Source organism: Pseudopipra pipra, chromosome 14 (genome assembly GCF_036250125.1).
Source record: "Pseudopipra pipra isolate bDixPip1 chromosome 14, bDixPip1.hap1, whole genome shotgun sequence".
Lineage (NCBI taxonomy): Eukaryota > Metazoa > Chordata > Aves > Passeriformes > Pipridae > Pseudopipra > Pseudopipra pipra.
This window is the reverse complement of record NC_087562.1, coordinates 14,481,486-14,492,838: the sequence shown is the minus strand read 5'-3', so window position 1 is coordinate 14,492,838 and position 11,353 is coordinate 14,481,486.

Here is an 11,353-nt window from a genome sequence, read left to right as displayed (position 1 = left end):
AGTGAGGTCCTGTGGTGCAGCTCAGAGAACATCCCTGGTAATCTGCCTGTAGTTGTCTCTGGGCATCACAGCCTTCTGCTCTGAGGGGGCCTGTGATTGCCAACCAGGACATTCCCCCATCACTGCCACCACTGCCTAGGTACAGTTTAGTGGCATTGTCTGACAGCCCAACCTGCTGTAATGTCATTGCTGCACAGCCCAGCAGTGCCACTGTGGGTTGAGGTCTGTAGGTATTACTGATATTACCACACTGTTCAAGGGGCCAACAACTTTGCTATTGGAAATTGCACACGGCTAAAGCTCAAAATATAAATTGTCATTCCTCCACTCTTTTAAATAAAGCGAGCTCCCAACCAAAATGACAGATTCTGTTCCAGTTTGACAGCACATCTGTATTTTAAGTGTTTTTTAGGTACCTTCAGGCACTTTTTCGCCCTCTCCATAATAGACAAAAATTTCCCTGTAGGTGCCATGTCTGCCTCTCTGACCCACACCATTCCGAACATCTGAAGGCAGTTCAAAGATTACTTCTGCAATTTAGAGGCCTACACAACCACTGCAACTTCTGCTTCAGGTCAAATATACTTTCTTGAAAGTCTATTTTTGTGCAGCTTGACAACACATAGAAGAATTGGCTTCGCTTACATTTCCCACCAAAAAAGAAAAAAAAAAGCAACAAAAAAACTCCAAAAGGCAGTGAGCTCTACATGATGGTATAATTTTGAAGTATTTATTCTCCATATCTTTCTCTAGAGAAACTTTTGGATACTTTTTTCACTCCTTTTTTCAGCCATGTTTCTATACAGTCCTCTGGGCAGATGATTCACAAATAAGTAGGAGCCAAGAGGCTTTTACTGAGTTCCTCTGACTGTTAAAAGGTCCTAAGTAACAAATCTAAGTCAAAAAACCCCAACAAATACACCAGACAAAAAATCCTGTCCTTTGGGTTGTATCACTTCCTGTGGTTTCTTAAAATGTCCTGGTAAGAAAAAAAAAGCTTCATCAGTATTGGAGACCAATTAAAAAAAACCTTATTCAGTCCTCAAGTCCAAGGGAGCAGAGTGGCTGATATTTCAAAAGAGAAAAGGTGCCACTGAGAGAAAAGTTACAGACGTTACTGGACTAAACTTCTTTAGTTTTGCAAGAAATTTCTTATAAGTCTCTCCTCAAGCAGTAAAAGAAACACAAAAAGTTTTGATAAGTTATTGAATCTTAGCTTTTTTGTTTCTTTATGAAGTTCAACATTTTTCAAGAGGTTCAACCTTTGTTTTCAATGTGCACCTGAACAAGATAAGAGCAGGTATTGGTCAGCATTTTCTCAAAGACCTCATAAGTGCTTAATAAAAGATGACCCATTTTGTTGTTTATTGTGAAATTATTATATTTTCAAATTAATGTTTAAAAATTCAATTTTAAGCGAATAATTTAAAATATTTTTTTCTACTATAAATACCATTTTCAAAATATGTTTGCAGGAAGTTGATTTAGCAAAAATGTCTTTTTCTTTTAAAGTCAATTTCCTTTTCTTTTCAAAATTATTCTAACGTAAGTGTTACTGACCTCAAAATCAACACCACAGTTAAGAGTTCAAACTGTAACCCATGATTGGAAAGATTTGCCTTTCTTAGGGATTTGATACTTTTCAATGAGTGGCTCCTGAGTAAAATAGGGAAAAAAAATAGCACGAAAACTGGTATTTTATTCTAACTCCTACATAATTAGATCTCTACAGTTTTATTCGTGAAATGTCTTGCAGAAAGAAAAGATGGGGCACTGAATGAAGTTACCAGTCATACAAAAATTACTTAATATCAAAACATCAGTGATTTAATTCAATTTAAAGCATTATTGCTTGACTCTCTTTGATACACTCCAGTATGTAATACTACTCATAATTTTGTAAGTTTTATCTGTAAAGAGTGATCTGGGACTGAAGTCAAGATGCTTACACAGTGCCTACTGCAGGCTAAGTGCTTTTCCCATTCCATTTGCATATCAAGAGAAAAGAAGAAAATCTGATTTAAGCAGGTAGAAAGCAACATAAAACTTCTGTCTGTGCATATAATGAGAATACAGGTTATATTCACTCATGTTCACAGCTTAAAGAAGAAAGCCCAATAGAAACACCTTCAAAACAATTCTGAAGTCCTCGTTCTCCCCATTCCTTTCTTCAATTTTGATTAACACAAACATTTACATAAAAAATAGGATGCTGTTTAGATGTTTTTGTAGTCCATATACTCCTTCTGAAGCTACAACCTTATGCAATATGCTAATTTACACAGCAACCACTTAACAAACACAAACGGTATAAATATTATGCTGAGGATCAACTGAACTACAAAGAAACAAAAGATCCCGCTTTTGTGCAAATTTGGCTAGTACTAAAACAAACAAAAAAAGTGAGAGGATACAGAATTTATGCTGTTAACCACTGAACTGATATTGAATTTTCCTAAATGTTTTTGCTTTAGAAAATGCTGACTTGTCAAGATCTATGAGTGCATTGATTTCCCAGATCTAGGATAAAACCTTAGAAGTCAGAGACCTTCTCCTTTCCCTTCCTTCCCCGCCCCCAACCCAGCTTCCTGATCCCATTTATCTTCACCCGTTCCCCAAATCCAGCAATCAAAACTGAATCACCCACGGCCCTACAAGAAAGTCTTCACCATTGTACCAACTCTCTGTTTATAATCTCTTTGCTCCAAATCAGGGAAAGTCATCCACTAACTTAGTTCTGGAAACTCTCAATCTGTTTTTCTCAAAATATAAACAGGAAAAAGATTACTTTTAAAATAAAAAACTTATAAAGAAAAGAGTTTGCTAATGACAGTTCTCAAGGATCCCAGTAGCTGATAAACCAAGCAAGATTTTGCAGCGCTCCTTGGAAGCAGAGACAGCTGTAACAGCTTTTGTTCTGAGTTCAGATTCAGGAAGAAATTTGACACAAATAATACCACTTCAGGCTCTGGTTTATGTTTCTTTTGGTTTCAGTGACAGGAACTTAAACAAGAAAGATCTGAATCCTCAAGTAATTAATTCAAATCAGCCACCTGCCTTCTCTGTCTGTTTAGACATCCCATATACAGAAGTGGTTACTGAAATAGCCACTCAAGGAAGCACAGTTATCCTCAGACTGTGTCCAGCCACACACTTTGCTCACACAGAGCTTGCAAGACTTAAAACTGATAGAGAAGGAAAAAAAATTAATTTCAGTACTATTAGGGGACATGCCTACAACTTGTCAGGGCATTGTTTAAAATCAGAAGTCATGAAAGCTGGCACACTGATTAAGTTCTCCTGTGGTTTTGTTACTCGAGATAGACTGAATTTTATTATGCCCAAGAAACAGGCTTCTCCCTGGGAGATGGCATCCACTGCACAGCACTACTCTTCAAAAGCCCTGGGCAGCTCATGCAAGAGAGGAGTTTCCAGTATGTCCAAATAGAAGCCTGCAGCAGGCACTGCTGATGCTGAGCTCTCATTGCATTCCTCCTCTCAGCAGGGACAGCACCCAGGCAATAACATGATAGCAGCTGGAAGACCAAAACCAGCCCTGCTGTGGTGTTAGTTGTTGAAGAGAAGCTTTCCCTAGGAGGCAGTTTTCACAGTGCTCAATGACTTACATCTTAAAAAGGGACAGAACTGAGTTAAGGAACTGTCCCCAGGTCTGCCGTTTTCTCTTTTCTGAAAGTGAAAAGAAATTACAGGATAGGTAGCTTCAAATGAAAACAGGCTGCAAAACATAAACACAACCTAACATTTTCCTGCTGCTGCTTCTCCTCAGTCAAAAATATTCAAACCAATCAACATTATACTTCTAGCATGTTGCAAACATAAATCAATGCTAAGACATGGGTTTTGTTATCAGACATGCTATTTTAATAAGAAATACATTAATTCAATTAATTCTAAGATTCTACTGTTTTTGTCAGGTTACCTGTTGCCCTTTCCAGTCCCTCCTAAGCCATTTTGCTGAGGTTTATGGAGGACAAGGAGTCTGGGCAGCTCACAGGCTGACAGAAGACACTGAAAGACAGGGAAAAGGAAATCTAAAGGGATTTGTGCACAGGCAAAACCAGCTTCCTCGTCCTACAGAAAGCAGAAGAGATAGAGGGGTTCCACAAAGGAAAACCTCGATGAAAAGTAGTTTGGCACTTTCCTCCTGTCTGGGAGTAGACAGGTAATAAGTCACTTCCTTGTGCTTTAACACCAGGCAGCAGCAGCTTGAGTCTGGACATCCAGGGGGTTCAGAATCCACTCCAGCTGCTGACAACTCAGCCAGTGAAATCAGATTACTTCCAGGCATGGAGATATCCATGCTGCTGGCACAGCACACACCTGGACCCAGTCCTGGGGACAGCAACTGCTGCCTGTGCACAGCACCATTTGTGTGAGAACATCCCTGAGAGACAGAGCCTGCCAGAACGGAGGCGAAGTGTGAGGAGTGACACAGCCAGTGTGAGTTTTCTCTAACAGTGAAACATTCAAATACTGTCACATAAGAAACTAATAAAGCAACAATCAAAGGAACATCCCAAAACCAAAAAGAAATCAGCAAAAGCAGAGCAGGTCTGTCAGTTCACTGGTCACTGCTGTGCCACTGGTTATCAACTCTGGAATGACACTCAGGAGTCAGTAACAGTTCTGCAGTTAAGGAGAGATTCCCCTGTCACTGAAAGAATTGGGATAAAGGAGTCGATCTCTTCATTCAGATTTTAAGCACTTTTTGACCTTACTTCCAATTCTTTCATAAAGGAACTTTTGAGAACTGGCTTCTACACCTGCTACTGCAGCTCTCTCCCAATCTCACACCCCTCTCATCCCAAATTTAAGTAGTACATCTTCTTCTGGGTTCAGTATAAGCTATTACTGAGCCTAAACATGGTTCTGATCTCTATTCATTCACCTTACTCATTCACCAAATTCTCCTGTGGCTTCCCAAGATCATCTGACATTCCAGCCTCTGACACAAGCAACTTTCCAGACTAATCACATCTCCACTGTGTCTAACTTCTATAACACCACCTCTGAGAGAGTATCTCTGATTTTTTTGCAAACAAAATGCTTGTGATGCTCTCACTTCATATCTCAAATACTGCAGGATGTTACTCCCCAAGAAACACAATGTGACATGATTTTAAATGCAGGATTTGAAAAAAAAAAAAAGAGACCCTTAAAACATTTTATCACTAACTGACTCACTATCATTAACATCCTTGCCCTGTTCTTCATCACAGTTCTTTTATTCCCCTGTCTTCCCCTGAAACACAGCCCTGCACCACCCTAAACCTCTTGGGCTGTCCCTGTAACTGGTCTGGAATGTCACACAGAGTGGCTCTAACTGCTGCTCTGGGGTCAGTCACTGCCTCTCAAACACAAGAGGCTCAGAGGCTGTAGCACACTTGCAGGGTTGTAACTGTGTCCTGTAGAGGCAATTTGGAAGAAACAAAGAGCAATTAAAAGAGGCAGATGTGAAGGGAAAAAGTCCAAAAGGCTCCAGACTTGTGGCATTTGGTTTGGGTCTTAAAATTAGCAAGTACCCCTGGGAGCTGTGGGCAAAAGGCTATTTTCAGGTATTGCAAATGATGGATAATGTTATGCTGTGTGTTTGCACTGGGTTTAGTGGATAGTTTGACAAGTTTATTGCTTTTGTGGTTTAAGAGATCAAGGTACTGTGGAACTTCACATCCAAGATATTTCATCATAAACCAAAGCAACTAAAACTGCAAAGCAAGGAAAGACAAAATGGCTAATGCTAAGCTTGAAGATATTAAAAATGGAAACTGTTATAGTTACCAATTAACATTTAGATTGCCTGTACAAAGGGATGCCATAAATTCCCACAGCTCAGGTACAATAACTCCTTTTAATATCTCATTGTATCACTGCCAAAAGACTCCCTCTTTGCTGTGTACCATTTCAAGGAACATCTGTACACTTTTGGCATCCAGAAAGTATTGGTGCACGTGAATGATGTCAGTCAACATATTTCTTTGTAATCCAACTTATTGACAGTTTGTTTCTTCCCAGAGAACCTCTCCAAGAGGAAGCAGAGACAGCTACAGTTCTACTGAACATTACTCAAAAGGAAAGGCATCAGTTTAACAGCACTGAGTAAATGCAATGTTAACGGAAAGAGGTAATTTCCTACAATTCTATCACTAAGTTCTGCATAATGCACCCATAAATTTCAGCTGCAGCCTGCACTGAAAACAGAATTTGGCTTTGCCTGTGCACTATGTTCTGAGCTCATTAGAGCTATGAGTGAATATCTGAAAAGTTTTTCCACTGTTTTATTTTGTATCTCTATTAGGTTTTTGGCATTGTAACAAAAGTGCTATTCTGAGCAATTTTTAGTTACAGCTTCAAAATAATTGGACTTTCACATCATGGAGTTTCTTGGTGGAATTTTTATCATAAAATCTTGCAGTTTGGTTTCAAACATAACTAATTTGCAAAAGGGTTACCTTGTTAGCCAAAGGTACATCATATATTAACTCTTGGTTTTGCACAGTTTTGCCTTTGATACATGTATACAAGCAATTCTAGTACTAAAAAGAAAAAAACAAGAAACACAAAACCAAACTTGAGAAATTTCAAATTAGTAACAAATTAATTGCTTTGCATTCAAAATAAATATTTTCACAACAGAAGTAACCCAAGGGGTCCTGTAGTCACCATTGTCCAACTACCTGTAGAAGTGATCCTCAACCAAAAAAGGAGCCAGACAGCTCAAAGTTCAGCTTCTGGAAAAAGAAAAAATCCAGAGGAAAAGAATGGAATGAGCAGGCTGAAAAAAATGAATCAAGGCAAAAGCAAAAGAGCTGAACACGGAGAGGAGCAGGGGAGATGAATGTTATGCTTCAAATACATAGAAAAGAAGAGTCTATTTTCTAACACCACTTTGGGGAGAAGAAAATTAATCCAACACAGAGGCAACTCACATTCTGCATAAGGAAGCTGCAGGGACAGTGAAGCAGTGAATAGGTGAGCTGGGAGGTTTCAGAGTAAGAAGTTTGTATAAAGACATTAGGTAAGGACCTGTTAGAGACGACATCAGGTTATGGCTCCTGACTTCGGGCAAGACAAGCACTTCAGGCCTCTTCCAACCTTGTATTACATGATTTCTGAGAACTTATGTCGGGAAACAATTCAGCCCTCAGCTGAACCCAACCTTGTAGATGCAATTTGCTCCAGATTTCTGTCTTAAACTGCATTTCTCTGTCCGTTTGCCCGTTGCCAGAGAAGCTTAGATCAGCCTACTCAGACCTGACAAAGCAGACATCTGATGCAGGAAGCTCAAATACAAAATATGATGAGAGTTTAATCAGGAAATCTGCCCAGGATTCTGCAGCAATTAAACCTTACAAGAAATTATCTTCAATGCAATAACCCAGTTGCTCATAGAAACTTCAGTAGGCTTTTTTTAAGGATGTCTGTAAGGTACCAAAAGAGAAAAATCGGAAACCATGAAAAAACAAAAACTGAAATACCATAAGCATCAGTCCTACACATACCATTTTGGAATGGGTCTCTGCTATTGAAGAACCCACAAGAATAAAACAAATGAATAAAATAAGAGTCTAAGCTCACATCTGTAACAGTAATTCAAAGAGATCAAGTCTTAAAGAGAAATACAAAATGAGCTGGCAGACAGGAAGAGTGCTGCACAGTGCATTTCAACCTGGGCTCTCTATATCATGCAGAAATGGGGTTTAGCTAAGTTTTTTTAAGATTAGCTTTTCTATTTCCACACCAATACTTAGCATCCTTGCTTTCCCTGCTATGTGCACTCTTGGCCTTCATTCACACATTTTGACACTCAAACTTCAAGAATCAAACCCATCACTACTCAGTCCAGTCAGTGCCATCCAAAGTAATCTCCCCTTCTTACCTTGAACAAAAAAATGTCAGACCTGTCAATTTGTTGTTTTCATTAGCACTGAACAGTTGCAATATGAGAGTATTCTCAGAGATTTTTGTGGTCTCTGGAACGTCAGGCACTTTGCATCTAAATTTATAGGTGTGTATGCATGCAAGTTGACAAAATATGATCAAGAAACAAAATTCAAGACAAGAAAATTCTGAGTTTCTTCCAGATTGCTGTATCTTGGTAAGACAGGAGTTTAGAAAAATCATGTTACTTGTAAGTAGCTGAAAGAGTCTGTGTTATTTTTGCACAGTAAGTTTTCCAGAGCTCTAAGTTAACCTTGACACAAGCAGAGAATTTACTGGACAGCAAGGGAAGTTCACCAGTACAGGGTATAATGAAGGATTTGTGGAGTTTCTGTTTGTTTGTTTTCTTTGGGGTTTTAATTAAACCATTCACACATAAGGAGGTTGATTTGCCTTGTGGTCTCCTCAGTTTTCTGCGAAAAAAGTACTAAGGACACTCTGGTATCTGCCCCACAACAAGAACCATTGTGGCAACCAGCATTAAAGTCTCTGGGAAGGGGGAACCCACACAATGCTCCAAACAGCAAAGTTCAAAAGACTTAGAAATGAAAACTAACCCAGGCAGTTGCCAATAGTCATGGAGATAGTGACAATAGTTACCAATAAGTAAAGGAAACATTCAATTACAGTTTCCAAAACCTTAGGGAAGTTGGGCACTTCCTTGGAGAGTTCTTTGAATGTTCTAATTTTTTGCTTAACAATCATCTGTCTAAATGAGCTCAAGCAAAGCTCAACTGTTTCCATATCAATGAATGGCTTAAAACCAAGAATAAAGTAATAACTTATCAGCTACATGTGTACAACTAATTCCTCATATTAGTCAGGAATTACTAACTTTATCAGCCTTGCTGGATTTGCTCTTACTGATGTAAGCAAGATCGAAATCTGATATAAGAAATTTGCACTAGATTTGGTTCAGAGCTTTGCTTTCTGAAACATTTGTGCCATTTTTGGCAATAATTATAGCAGGTTTTACAGCAGATAGTTATTGTAACTAATTTGTGCTTACATGAATAATTATGAATGAGAAGAATGCTGCTTACAGTCCTCCCTCACATCTGGAGAAGACCAGAAGCACAACAGCAGGTGTCTGGATGCTGTCACGAATTTGGTGCTATTTATTCACTGAATGCCTAATCTTTTCTCTCCTGATGATAAATGGTCTAATGTAACCTCATATATTTCCCATCAACTTGCGTCATTGGTTTACTGAATTATTGAACAGGCAAATCACATTCACTTGGCAAAGATAGTAAACAAAATAACTACTGAATACATATGAATATCTTCATACTAATCAAGAGACACACATAAACTACCCAACTACCCATTACAGAAAGCTTGCTTTTTGGTTTTCTCATTCCTCCATAAATTCACATGTAATCAGTTACTACATCTCACCTGCCTGAAATACCTTTGGGTATTCCCATCCCTTCCCGCCCCTCCTCAATGCCCCCTGCCCCCCCAAAAATTAAAAAAAAAAAAAAAAATAAAAAAGCCCAACACATTGTCACTGCTAAGGCGATGTTTGATAGTCCCAATTAAAAAATCTAAGATGTTAATGGGCTGCAATAATTAAGCACCTTTCTGACTTTTTTTCCAGGTTTTTTTTTTTCACTTGGACATTTTAATTTGTTTTTAGCCTTACTTTCCTTGGTAGAAGAATAGAAGGAATTGGGCAAATGCTTTCTAAAATCTTTGATTTATAATAAACTAAAAATCTACTAAACAAAGCATTTTACTACACATACAACTACACTTAAAAAAGAATATGTTAGCATTGGGTTTGTTTCCATGTTCAAAGGTAAACAACACAAACACCACCACAAACCCCATACCAGAACTTTCATCAGAGAAACAAACAATAACTTTGAACCACACAAGGTTACAACAATTAAGTTGTATGAACAATATGGAATGCTTTTCTAAAGCACTTCAGAAAATGACTATTATTGAGTCTGCAGTCTTTAAGGCTACAATTCAAGTACTACAATTCCAACCACACAGCTCAGGTCAAAAAGGAACAAATCAAGCTGACAGAAAGTAAGTTGATGAATTCTTACATGATTTTCCAACACAGACACAGATGGACAAGAATAGAAGCCAGTATACAATCAAATACCCCTGTGCTACTGTTTCTGGTGTAAATATCACCTTTTCTTGCTGTTACTGTCTTTCACAGGTTAAAGTATTCTGACATATTTTAACTGATCAGGCTTTCTAGCCCCCAGCCTCTTTCCTGAATCCAGTATATGAGGCACTAGCATTAATTTACTGTCTGTGAGAAGTATGCAAGGAAAAAAAACAAACAAAAATCCATTAAAAAAATCACTATAAAGTGAATTGCATTGTGCAAAATCAGAAGGAGTAGGCTGGGGCTTTAAAAGTTGACTCCAGTTAAAGATACATTGGAGAAACTTTCACATTGTACCATTACCAACACAGCAATGTTTTTATTCAGATTTTAAAGTCCCATATTTCAGGGTACTTAAAAGAAACAAGATTACCTGAGCAAACAAAAGATTGAGTTGAAAATTGAGGAACTGTTGTATGTTTGAGGGGTTTTCTTGGTCTTGTTTGGTTGGTTGGTTGGTTGGTTTTTAAGTACTGCGGTATTAAAGAGGGAGGTCAAGTAATGATCTTAAATTGAAATCTCAAATATTGTTAAAAACTTTGCATCTTTGTCTGATTTCCACAGGAACCCAAAGCTCCAGCTGGTTGAACAAGGGCTCTTTGGTGATCTTTCCCACCTGTGCCTTTGCTCCCAAGGAATGCACAGGCAGCTGACATGCCCTGGACAGCACAGTGGCACCTGCTGTGGCACCATCCTGCCATCACAAGCTCTACACTCTCCAGTTTCTGCCACCACCTCCATCCCCCCCCAGCAGCCTTTTCCCACCCCCTTAACAGTTTCCATCCATCTGTTTTGAACGTGGATGTCCAGAAGGCAGTGACAAGCAGAGCAGCACCAGCTCTGCTGCATCCCTGAAAAAACCTTCCAGACAGGCAAAGGCCCCACTCCATCTCAAGGAACCTTTCCTAGCACACCACAGTTAAGCCTACATTGTCTCCCATATCTAAACAGAAATTTATCCCCTCTCTATGCAATCACTTCAGTATATTTATAAAAATTCATGAAGCTACAAAGAGTAAAGTGACGGGACAGAACTGTAACTCTGTGTTTCTTCGTAAACTACTTTTCCAGACTTGTGATAAGTTTTGTGAATGTCCCCTGGATTGTGTCCATTTGGACTCCAAATTTCTCATGCCACACATCATGCTGGCTCAGAGTCTCCAAACAGCACACTTGGTATCATCCTGTTTCCCCTAGTTTCTATAATTCCAGTACTTTAATTTCCTCCTAATTCATCGCATGCAAATGAGCTCTCAAGTT